The sequence below is a fragment of the Rhinatrema bivittatum genome, chromosome 15 (assembly GCF_901001135.1).
Source record: "Rhinatrema bivittatum chromosome 15, aRhiBiv1.1, whole genome shotgun sequence".
NCBI classification, from domain to species: Eukaryota; Metazoa; Chordata; class Amphibia; order Gymnophiona; family Rhinatrematidae; genus Rhinatrema; species Rhinatrema bivittatum.
Window position 1 is genome coordinate 38,099,982 of NC_042629.1, and position 12,860 is coordinate 38,112,841.

General features: G+C 45.4%; 1 protein-coding gene and 1 long non-coding RNA gene across 17 annotated transcripts in view; one reads left to right on the plus strand and one right to left on the minus strand.

Annotated features, from left to right (window-relative positions):
* LOC115076646 overlaps nt 1–4,819 on the plus strand; it is a 47,209-nt gene extending 42,390 nt beyond the window's left edge. Inside the window, exon 3 of the long non-coding RNA XR_003852822.1 lies at nt 4,588–4,819. This is a non-coding gene — a long non-coding RNA (uncharacterized LOC115076646). The remainder of the gene's footprint in view (nt 1–4,587) is intronic.
* ZBTB20 (zinc finger and BTB domain containing 20) overlaps nt 1–12,860 on the minus strand; it is a 1,517,062-nt gene that overhangs the window by 35,733 nt on the left and 1,468,469 nt on the right. The gene's annotated exons all lie outside the window — the stretch shown is intronic.

Consider the following 12,860-nt stretch of genomic DNA (forward strand, 5'->3'; position numbering starts at 1 on the left):
CCTTGGTTTACATTTTAACATAGTATTATAGTAAATGACGAAAGATGAACAAAAAGTTCCAACTAATATGCACAGCAAGGTGTTTAGAGTTGGAACTGCTTGTGCAGGTTACCCCCATGCAGAAATGCTACACCAAAAGGAAGCACAGGTTACCAGATTCTTCATTTCCACCCTGATGCCACTTGGAAACCTCTTCCGTTTATCCCATCCCCTATTGAATTCTGTCACCATTCTGGTATTCGCCACCTCTTCTGGGGCAGCAGGGGGGGGGGGGGGGCATTCCAGGAATCCACCAATCTCTGTGAAAACATATTTGCTGATGTTGTTCCTGAGCCTACCCCCTTGAAGCTTCATATCATGACCCTAATTCTAAAACTTCTTTTCCATTGTAAAAAAAAAAAAAAATGTGATTCTTGTTCATTATTACAGCACTATTACTGTCTTCTCTGTTGTCCCTTGTCTGGGGAAGGGGCGGTAGAGGGTGACAGCATCAACAATGCCTAGGGGTAGCAAAATCCTAAATCTGTCACTGGCCATTGATAATCATAAATGAAAGCTATAAAAATGACATTATATTATTGATAATATATGATAACTGGTTAATTTTAGCTGGTTATCTCTGAGAAGGAAGTAAGGTGCTGAGGGAAAAACATTTCAAACTTTCCCCTAGCAGCTCTTGTATAACACACTTACATATAGGATGTACTGATTCATCAATATAAGTTGACCCAAGTCCCATGGACATTCCCTTGCACTGAAAAGCTGCAAAAGCATTATTCAGAGAGCGATTTGGAGGCGTATAAAATAAGCGTACCCTCCTCTTGATAACCCAAATTAGCTAAAATTCTCATCCCACCTTGACCAGAAGGTATCTCAGTAGCGACTCTAGGATCTGGGCAATAATCCCCTGATGCTGTCAAACCCTTGAGCCAGGTCCTGGATGGGCTATGCTGTAATTTGTAGGCTCTCCATTCTCTGTCATAAGAGTGAGTAACAAACTGCTGAAGAATAGAGAGGTCATAAGAAGACCCTCTCCCCTCACTATAGTGCCCCCTCAAGCCTCAGCTGTGTATAGTGGGGCTATAGTGGCCATAGAGCAAACACCTAGCCTTCAAAAAACAGTTCAAAAATGTCCATAATGAAAAAATCTGGGGTCTAACAGACCCCCACCTCCAAATCCGGAGGCCTGGCAGTTGCTTCTCTGACAACCCTCTGGCTGACCATAGGCTGTATCATTATTGGGCAAAGCCCCCGGCAAGAGAAATTTCATCTTAGAGAGTTCAGAATAGTATAACTCCTGGAGCAACCCAGTAATAGAGAATCCAGGTCACAAGCTGTCAGAGAAGGGATCTGAAGGTCATGTCACTTCCTGCAGAGGCAGCCACTCAGAGCTCTCATACATAGCTCTTCTCCTTCGATAATCCATCCAAACAGGAATAGAATAGGCAAGATCTGTCTAGGGGGCTCAGCTGAACATCTGCCGACAGGCCCAAGAGATGTCTCAGTGTACCGGCAGCTTAATATGCACTGGTGCTCAATGCTCAGCAGTGTGCAGCACTTGACAATGATTTCCAATAGTATAGAAGTGCCTGATATCAATGTGTCCACATGGACCAGCATCACCCAACATCTGTGTCATAGTGCCATACACTAATACATTGGCGCAGCTACCTTCATTGATGACTGTGAGGTGGTGCATCTTATTGCCCCAGCAGTCGGTGGTGTCTGACATTGAGACTCTGATGCCTAGCATTGATTCAATTGACACAGATACCACTAGTGCTGCTCTTCTGGGCATCAATTGCGTTGGTGGCTGACAGCACTGATCCCATCGGCCCCTGTGGTAGTCTGATAGCGCCAATCCCATTAGTGATGGCCAACAGCATTAAATCCATTGGCAGTAGCAAATGATGCTCTTAGATGTACCTCTTAGATGTACCCACAATTAAACTGGCAAAACATGAGTTAACAAGGAAAAGGGCGTTTTCCATAGCTGGCCCCATATTATGGAATGCACTCCCAGATTCCCTTCGTCTTATTTCTTCTACACAACAGTTTAAAAAATCATTAAAAACACATTTATTTCAGAAAGCATACAGTTCACTCATCAACTCTCAAAATTAATATCCAATCTTTACGCCTTATTATTTTTTTCACCCAGATACATCTTTTTCTTTGAGCTATAATACAGATTCAATTTAGCTTTTGCTTAATTTTGCAGGGCATGACTGTCTTTTTAGTTTTGTATTTTTATGATTTTATTTTTTTTGATTGATTTATTATGTATGTTTGTTGTGAACCGTTTTGATTAATTCTTTTGAATTGTAAAGGCGGTATAGAAACATTTTTAAATAAATAAATAAAAATAAATGCTGATCCCATCAGCTCCTATAGCAGCCAGTGCCTATGGTTCCTGGTGCTGATGCCAATTCTGCTGGTGCCATGGTCCTTGGTGTTGATTCTACTGGTGCTGCGGTACCTGGCGTCAATCCCACAACTGCCAATTCCATCAGAGTGTTGGCACTTGTATGTGCATGGGCATCTGATTTTATTCTTCTTTCTGGCACTATTGGAGCATCAGCACTGATGATTGCTCTTATGCTCAGGCTCTCCAGCTCCTACCTTGAAGACTGCCCTGCCGAGACAGCCTGGCAGGCAAGCAGGAGGGAAGGCAATGGTGATATTTAACTTGGATCCATGGAGACTCATGTGGTTCCCAGAATTGTGGGGAGGTTGAGCTCTCCTTCCCATGGGAACATTCCTTCATCTGGGCACCAGTCTTCCTGTCTCCCTCAATGTCAGAACCTCTGTCGTTGCCCATCAGTTGGTCTGTCTCCCTGAGATTCTGCCTGGAATGCTATCTAAAAATGGTGGGAGCCTCACAGGGAGGGGCCCCAGAAACATTGTGGTCTGTATCTAGGCAAGTCCCCAAGCCCAGGGTTAGAGGCTTAGCCCACCCATGTAGGGGCCCTAAAAAATGCTGGCCCCATGAGGAATTAGATTAAGGCAAACACATGATACAAAGGCTGAGAAAAAACCTTGACCAGGCTGTGCTGGGAACCAGGTTGGCATACCATGCGGTTGACAGAAATAAAGGGTAAAAAAAAAAAGCAAGAAAAAAACAAAATAGACAAAACCTTCCTTAAAGTATTCAAAAGAGAAGACAAACCCACAGAGGCCATGCCAGAAAAAGCAGAGCTACAGAAATTTTCATTGCAGTAGCTGTGAGAGAGCGCAAAGAACTGTAACTTGCAGACTCTGGAAAAATAAGAACGGGGGGCCTTGCTTGGGTGGCAGGGATGTGGCTAGGGCTGCACATGTTCAATAAGGCATGCAAATCAAATGTCCCTGCCGAGCTCCATCCGATGATGTCACCCCACATGTGAGGATAGCCATCCTGTTTCTCTTCAGTATATGCACTATTTCTATTTTTGCTGCACTTATATGGCTTGCCACACAGTAGTCGCTGTTTATTTGCACTCATGTGCGTTGACACAGCTTAGTAAATAGACTTTCATCCAATCTAATTTAAACTTAAGAGCCTGAGACTTTCCTAACCACTTCAACCAACGGAACCATCCCTCAAATGAGGGTTTGGTTTTAATCTCCCATTCTTAGTTACATGTACTCTCTCAGGCTCTCCATCAAGCTGGTTACTTCTAGAAGTAAACAAATCAATTTGTGTTACTATGCTAATACTGAAATAAGTTAACATGCCCTAATGTTTTGATTACTAACAGTAATTACTAATTTCTTAGGTAACTGTATCAAATTTCTCTTTACTATATAGGGTTCCAAGCCAAGGGGACATTACCATCTTCGAAGAAGGTAGTCAGACCCTTAATGGGTTCCATATAAGGGAAACCTTTGTGTGAATCTTCTCTACTGTGCTCATGATTGGGCCAGATAATAAAAAATTCCTATCTTAGCCTGTTAGCAGACAATAAAGGACAGTTCATGGCTGTTCAGGGTTGTGAACGAGCAAGGCTTAAAATCTTGCCAATTCCTGTTTAAAGATACATCTAGCAGAGGGGAATGGCCAACATTAGAAGCATGATGTCAGCCTACAACAGAATTCTATTGTAGTTAGGGACCTAACTGTATCACAAATATCTGTGACTCGTTTAGAGAAATCTGTGACTTTGGGGCTATGACCTCCTGAGTATTCTGTTACTTGGTCAAGAATTCATAGATAGCTCTAAAAAAAAAAATCTGGTGCAAAGGCACAAAATGTGGCTTGCCAGGCATAAAACATTTGTGGTATATATTGCATGGAGGAGTGAGCAAGCTGTGATTACTTTGTTGAAAGACTCACAAGAGAAATGCCCCTGGAGATGGCTGAGCATAGGACTGAGATGCATTACTGTCTTTTCATTCAATGACAAGATGTTAAACGAGACACCTGTGAACAGTCTAGTGTCCTGATTTAGTAAAATATCAACGCAGTTTAGAAAGGAGTGATATTAATGCAATAGGAAATTATTTTCAGGTTATCGCTAATAATATTCTGTAATTTTCTGACTTTCCCACTTTTTCTTCTGCAAGTTGCTAGTTTACTTTATTGATGCAATTTCCTCTCTTTGGCAGGTTAATCATTACTTGTGTATGAGAACAGGATCCAGGCCGTCTGTCCTCCCTGAAGCTGAACAAGCAACTGGGGAGGATGAGATCATAAACCATGAGGCAGCAGAGTGAGGGGATGCCAGCATTAAAACACCAGAAATTTCCGAAGAGATTTTGCATCATATAAGTTTACAATAATGAACAACAACAAATATTGGGCCAGCCTAATTGCCCCAAAGTAGAGAGCATTCAGAAGAACTGGGCTTGATTTGCATATCTGGCTCTTGCTCATCAGGACAGTAGGGGCTAATGATTTTGCAGAGGCAGCTTACACTGCCACTGTAGGGTGAAAGAGGTGGGGGAGGGGGGGGGTGTAAGGTGGAATTCCGGTCATCCTTCAACAGCAACACTAATAGGTAAGACTCAAGGTATATGCATTCTTCTGTGGTGCACTATAGAGGATCACTGTTACAATGACTAAGGTTGAAGAAGAAGGGTGAAGCCCAACTGAAGAAAAGCTCCTCCTGACAAGCACGAATGAAGGCCATAGTGCTCCAGTTGTATATTTGACCAGCAATCTCCTCCTGATCCTTTCAATTGGATCTAGTCTTTGTTGGGTGGCACCACGGGCCTTCCTCTGCAACTACTCAGGGTTTTTCTCTTTATTTTTATATCCCCCTCCCAACTCAGCCTAGCTGTTATCATGATAGGCCTTAGTCAGAGCCCACAAATTGTGGCTCTCTCTGGAAGCCAGCTCATGCAGATCCTTAAGTCAGACCACTACTTCTTGCTACCGTGCACAGAGCTGAGCCTTCCTGTTCCTCTCCACCCAGGGCTGTGACTGTCATCTCAGCAGCACTTCTGGCTGGCCTGGAAAGCAGAATGCCAGCCTTCATACTTGAATCCTCAGTATAGAAGCGTACAGCATTTGCTAATGAGCTAGCCTGTGTCCTCTTTACTTCGTATGGCAGATGACAATGAGTGTGGTTGGGGCAGGCTCCAGACAGGGCTGGAAGCTCAGCCAAGCAAACAAACAAACAAACAAATAATTAATAGAGTAACAAGAGACACCTATTAACTTATGATTTAAGACATCTTCCCATATTTCTTACAGCATTATATTTTACAATCTTTTCCTAATTAAATAGTTGTTGGCAAGAGGACAGGGTCAGGGCAGGGGGTGGGATGCCCGGAAGCTACAACATGCCCAAGTTATGTAAATGTAAAAACGTAGTACTTGTCCCCTCATCTTACCTCAATCAAGCAGTGTATAACAGCAATGCCCAGTTTGTATACTGGTCAATCACTTCTTGAGATACTTAAGTAACTGAAGCTTTTAGGTTTGTGCCTTACATCTTACTTAGACTCAGTAAAGGAGTCCCAGCTGATTGAGGCAGGGTGCTTATAACTGGGCAGGCGTGCTGCAGCCAGCTCGAAGGGGGGGGGGGGGAGAAACATGCGGCCAATGGGGCTCCCTGGCTGATTTAAATCCAAGAATCCAAGCCAGGAACCAATGAGAAAGGGAAGGGTAGCAGGGCTCAGGAACAATACAGGGTGAGAGAGGGAGTGGTTGTACATTAGCCGACGGGACCAGAGAGCACCCCTCCCACCACCCCACGGTACTAAAGGGCATGGGTTGGGGGTAGGGGCTTTGTCACACCTTTAAGCTAGTGGCAGCAGGGCCCTCACCGGTGCTTAGGGGGATGCTTTGGGGAAGGGGAGGGTCTGGGCACCAAAGACTAGGGATGTGAATCGTTTTTGAACGATTAAAATTATCGTCACGAATGTGGGGGTGGGGTGGGGGATTTGTTTTAAAGGTTCGGGGTGGGTTTTAGGGTTTGTTTGGTGTGCCGGTTTTCCCGCCCTCCCCCGATTTACGATTTTTAACGATTTTTTTAAAAAAAAAACCCACGACGATAAGATTTCCCTCCCCCCCAGCCAAAATCGATCGTTAAGACGATCGATCACACGATTCACACCTCTACCAAAGACTACACATAGGGGGAAGCATGAAGTTGGGTGCTGTTATCCTATTAAGTGGCGAAGGGTGATGGATATATGCAATACATGGTGCAGACCGAGATGGTGGACAGTCTGAGGGTGGCCAAATGGATGCCTGGCATAAATAAATAAAGGAATATGCGTGGCCTGCAAGGACGGCCAGGGAAGGGGCGATGCGGCAGCACACTGCTCGGAGCGGCAGTTGCCACGGCAGCATTCAAGGAGCGGAATGTTGGAGGGCTGCCGCCTCACTGGGACAGTAGCAGCAAGCAGGAGGTAACAGCACGAAGTCTTGCCGGTGGGGGCGTAGGCCATTTTTATAGAAGGTGAATGTTAAGCTTGCTTAAATTATTTCTGGATGTTGATGTTTAAGTTCATGCTGATGTTTAAGTTCATGCTTGTATGGCTGTGGCCATTTCATCCACTCAATAAAAGAGCATTATGGACCTTGTACTGCATCATTTTTGGGCAAGGGGGCAGGGTCGGGATGCCCGGAAGCTACGGCATGCCCAAGTTATGTAAATGTTAAAACCTAGCACTTGTCTACTGACGAACAAATGGCACTTAGCTTTGAAGATTTAACTTAAAGATAGGTTCCTAATCAGCAGGCACAGACAGAACAGTGCACATCTATTGGCAAGGAACTACATCCCTTTCATACATGAGAAAAAACACACAGTATCTCTGACTCCGATCCCTGCTCAGCAGCACAAACAATACACACTATGAATGCACTTTTATTGACAACACTAAAGCAAGGTCATTCAAAGCTTTAGAAACCTTTCTTGTTCTGTAGCAATCTTTGTTAAGACATCCTCGTTCTTAGGAATGCTAAGTATAATCTTCCATGGGTGTCAGTTTTCAAAGTATGAAAGTCAGCTTTGTTTGCAGGGCACAGAAAATGATCATTAAAAGGTAGAAGCTAAGATAAATGTCTAGTAACTGCACTCGGAAACAACAGTGAACAGTTGATTCGTTCACTTCAGCTCCTTTAGTTGAAAAGCACAGTAATTCCATAAAAGCTGTCAAAAGCAAGGCAAGAAAAAAATATGTGATCTATGCTTTCTTAATGCATTTGGCGTACGAGTGCATCTATGTGGGATAGAGGATGCAGAAAGGAAGCCCAGAGGAGGGCAAGGCAATCTAAGGCTGAAAATGATGTAATGCTGGAAGTCACTTAAGGCTAGAAATATACTTGCATAACTAAAAAAAAATTAGGTAATTCTCTGATCTGGTGCTTATTTGCATGATGCAGCAAAGCTTGGTGATGCACAGCATAAGGTATCATGCCAACAGCATACAGTGTATGGCACATACATAATTAAAAAATAGTCAAAACTGAATATAACAATATTGACCCACCCCTTCTTGGCTAAATTTATAAATGCTTATGGTATTTCATTTGTGCTGTTTCATTTAAAATATAAAACAATGTTATAAGATACACTGCACTTATGCCAATAATATTCAAAGCAGAACTGTCATCCCGAAAAACTTTTAAATTAAAAATAGGGTCCTTAATTTTAGTTTTTATTTGCATACATTTTCCAGGAGCTAATTTTAGTTTTAAAAATAAAAATCCAGGATAAAAATCAAATTAAATGTTTTATTTCCTATCTTAAAAAAATCTGATCATTAAAAGCAGTCAATTTTCTCCCAGCTAAAATCTGGGACTACAGTAAATGACAGTGGGCTGATGACATATTAATATTCATGAAGAGTCATTTTCAATAGTGCACATAGCTCCACACATATATGTATAAGCAGGTGAGCCTAAAGTTGCACCTGTATTTTAAAATCTTTACAAAGGAAAACCACACAGTTTATAAAACACTGCATATCACTGTCCCGAAAGTACATGGGTATGTTTCAGTAACACACTTTTCTTAAGTGCAAGGATCTGCATAGTTTCTATATCTATTTATAAATGAATGCACATATATTTTATGCGTTAAATAATTATAACGTGTATGGAATAAACTATGCATGGAGGCAGGTAATTTATAAAGTTTGCTACTTGTTCCAGATCTCCTCACCCAAAAACTACAGACAAAAAGCGAAGTCAGATTTGATTTCCGAGACTTAATTAACAGGTGTAAAAACCTGCATGCATTTTAGAGGACATATACATGTTCTCAGTTTATAAAATACAAAAATGTGTGCATGCTTCCAAATCTTGCCTGGAATGCTCTTTTTTGTATGCGTTGACTCTTCCATGCAGTGAGTGGTGAGTGTTTGTCTGTATTCCTGCCTTTCTGAGAACTCACTTATCATGCACAGTGGCTACTGACATGCCGATTTTACGTGCACAGCCCTTCTTTCGGTCTTTGAAAATTACGGCCATATAAAGTTTATCCACCCACCCCTCGTCTCTTAAAATCCAGGTGGAAATCAGTCACTATTATTAACTAAATGGTAAAGAGGTTTTTTTTTGGTTAGAAAGGCTCTAAGTGCAAAAGAAATCCAGGTAAAGATCAGTAAAATGAAATACTTTTTTTATCATCAAAATCTAAAATGATTAGTTTAAAAAAAAAAAAAAAAAAAGAACGAAAATGAAGGATCATAAAAAACAAAACACACTTTACACTTTTGCCTATCATCCCATAAGGATCCTTGGTATTGAAAAGATACATATGCCTGTGCCCTGGTGGATGCTGAATGGATATAGGAACGAGCTGCAATTTATTCTTGGACATTATGCCACAAGTTGGAAAGAATGCAAAACAAATGTACAGTGGAACAAAGATAAGAAAAACATGGGGGTAACCTGCACGGAACGGCAGTTACAACCTAGGGAAACTTGCTGGGCAGATTAGATGGACCATATTGGTCTTTTTCTGCTGTCATTACTATGTTACTATATGTTACATGGAAAAAGAACTGATATCTATAATTAGCACTGCTCTACTTCACCCAATTAAAGTTGCTTTTTGCTCAGCTAATCACACCTACAACCATTTGTTTCAGTTCTTCCCATTTTATTTATTTATACATTTTCTTTCCCACCCAATTACCAAACCTTTTCTGGGCAGTTCCCAAATATAAAAGAAAATTATTCCTTACCTGCTAATTTTCGTTCCTGTAGTACCATGGATCAGTCCAGACAGTGGGTTATATCCCCCGACCAGCAGATGGAGTCAGAACAGAGTTTCAGAGCGTCAGCATATAGAGTAGTGCACCCTCTGCTGGAGCTCAGTATTACGCATAGCAAAGCCCAAAAGCAAAACACAACATTTTGGATCCAGAACCGTTCCCAAAAAGGAACAGAGAAAGATATAAGTAAACAAACGGTCAACGGGACCAGCAACAGTCAACTTGTGAGGAGCTGTGAACAGTAACAATAATCAGAGACAAACAGAATGAAAGATACCTGGAAGAATCCGAGCAGGACCTAATGAAACCCCTAGTGGTGGGCGTCTGGACTGATCCATGGTACTACAGGAACGAAAATTAGCAGGTAAGGAATAATTTTCTTTTCCCTGTACGTACCTGGATCAGTCCAGACAGTGGGATGTACCCAAGCTTCCCTAAACCGGGTGGGGTCCTGAGAGACCTGCTCGGAGAACTTGATCGCCAAAAGAACCCGTGCACTGAGGCGCCAGGTGTAGTCTGTAATGTCTGGAAAAAGTGTGCAACGACTTCCATGTCGCCGCACGGCAGATTTCCTGGGAGGAAACGGAGCGAGATTCCGCCCAGGACGCCACTTGGGATCGCGTGGAATGAGCCGAGATGCTGCGAGGCGGCACCCGCCCCGCCGTAATGTAAGCCGATGAGATGGCACCCTTTATCCAGCGAGCAATAGTCGTCTTGGATGCCTGAGAACCTCTCCTCGGTCCTGACCAGAGGACAAACAAATGATCGGATACCCGGAAGTCATTGGTAACCTCCAGGTAATGGAGCAGCACACGCTTGACGTCCAGGAGCCGGAGAGACCGGGGTTCCTCTGGAGCAAACGCTGGAAGCCCCACCGTTTGATTGACGTGGAAGGCCGAGACCACCTTTGGTAGGAAGGATGGCACCGTAGGAAGGGAAACCCCGGAGTCGGAGAAACGCAGATAAGGGTCCCGGCAGGACAAGGCTTGAAGTTCTGAGATCCGGCGAGCAGAAGAGATGGCTACCAGGAATACCGTCTTGAGGGTCAGGTCCTTGAGGGAGGACCCCCTCAGGGGTTCAAAAGGAGGACCCGATAGCGTTTGCAGCACCAAGTTGAGGCTCCAAGAAGGGAAAGGATCCCGGACTGGTGGCCGTAGGTGTTTGGCACCCTTCAGAAAACGTGCGATATCCGGCTGAAGGGGTAGAGAGCAGTCCTTCTGTACAAAGACATTCAAGGCCGCCACCTGAACCCGGAGCGAATTATAGGCGAGACCCTTATCCAGACCATCCTGTAGGAAATGAAGGATCAGCGGGACAGTCGCCTCCATGGTTTGGACTCCGCAGTCGGAGCACCATGCTTCGAAGACCTTCCAAACTCGAACGTAAGCGACGGAGGTTGAAGGCTTACGGGAACGAAGCATCGTTGAGATCACTGTCTCCGGGTAGCCTCTGTGGCGGAGACGGCGCCATTCAAAAGCCAGCCCGCAAGACAGAAGAGTTCTGCCTGCTCGAAAAATACCGGACCCTGGTGCAGAAGATGAGGAAGATGGGACAGGCGAAGTGGACCGTCCACCGTCATCTGAAGTAGATCTGCGAACCATGGCCGACGGGGCCATTCCGGGGCGACGAGATTTACAGTCCCTCGATGATGTTCCAACCTGCGGAGAACCTTGCCGACCAGAGGCCAAGGAGGAAACACATAGAGCAGTTGATCCGACGGCCACGGAAGGGCGAGGGCATCCACCCCCTCCGTGCCGCGCTCTCTTCTGCGGCTGAAGAAGCGTGGAGCCTTGGCGTTGAGAAAGGTCGCCATTAGATCGAGGCGTGGAGTCCCCCAACGACGGATGATGAGATGCATTGCCTCGTCGGAGAGAGCCCACTCGCCGGGGTCTAGCTGTTGACGACTCAGGAAGTCCGCCTGAACGTTGTCCACCCCGGCGATGTGAGAGGCCGCTATCCGGACGAGATTACTCCCCTGATGGAGTGGGCGGAGAGCAGACTCGAGGGAGACATGCTTGCTTCTTGTCCCCCCTTGGCGATTGATGTAGGCCACGGTGGTGGCGTTGTGCGAGAGGATCCTCACCTCTCTGTGTCGCACCAGGGGAAGAAAACGCTGGAGAGCGAAACGCACGGCTCTCGTTTCTAGGCGATTGATCGGCCACTTTGCCTCCTCTGGCGTCCAAGTCCCTTGAGTGGCGCTTCTTTCGCAGACGGCGCCCCATCCCGCGAGGCTGGCATCGGTGGTCACCACCACCCATTTGGGAACCTCGAGCGAGACTCCCCGAGCCAGATGCGAGGGGACAAGCCACCAATCCAGGCTTTTCCTGGCTAATGGTGGAAGCGGCAGGATCACCTGATACTCCTGGGAGACTGGTTTCCAGCGGGATAGTAGGGACGCCTGCAGTGGACGCAGGTGTGCAAACGCCCAGGGTACCATGTCGATGGTGGAGGCCATTACTCCCAGGAGCTGCAGATAATTCCAGGCAGTTGGTTCTTCCAGAGCCGAAAACTGAGACACGTGCTCTCTCAGGGCTTGTGCCTTGTCCTGGCGCAGGAACACCATACCCCGCTGGGTATCGAAGCTCGCTCCTAAGAAATCCAGGTGTTGCGAGGGCACAAGGGAACTCTTTGGAAGGTTCACCACCCAGCCCAGAGAGCGTAGGAATTGTACTACTCTGGCCACTGAGGTCTGAACATGTGAGAAGGACTTCGCTCGAATCAGCCAGTCGTCTAGGTACGGATGTACTAGGATACCCTCCTTGCGGAGGGCTGCCGCCACCACTACCATGATCTTTGTGAAGGTCCGAGGTGCGGTCGCCAAACCGAAGGGAAGCGCCTTGAACTGAAAGTGTTGACCTAGAATCTTGAAGCGAAAATACCGCCGGTGAGCTGGCAGGATGGGAATGTGCAAGTACGCTTCCGAGAGGTCCAGTGAAGCGCGGAATTCTCCCTTGTGCACTGCGGCAATCACTGATCGAAGAGTCTCCATGCGGAACCGGGTGACCCTGAGGGCCTTGTTTACCTCCTTCAAGTCCAGGATGGGGCGAAAGGAACCGTCCTTTTTGGGAACGATGAAGTAAATGGAATAGTGGCCCAAGCCCACCTCGTCGAAGGGGACGGGAACGATGGCCCCTATTTCCTGCAGCCGGTCTAGTGTTTGTTGAACCCCTATCCTCTTGAGATCCGAACCGCAGGGGAAGAAG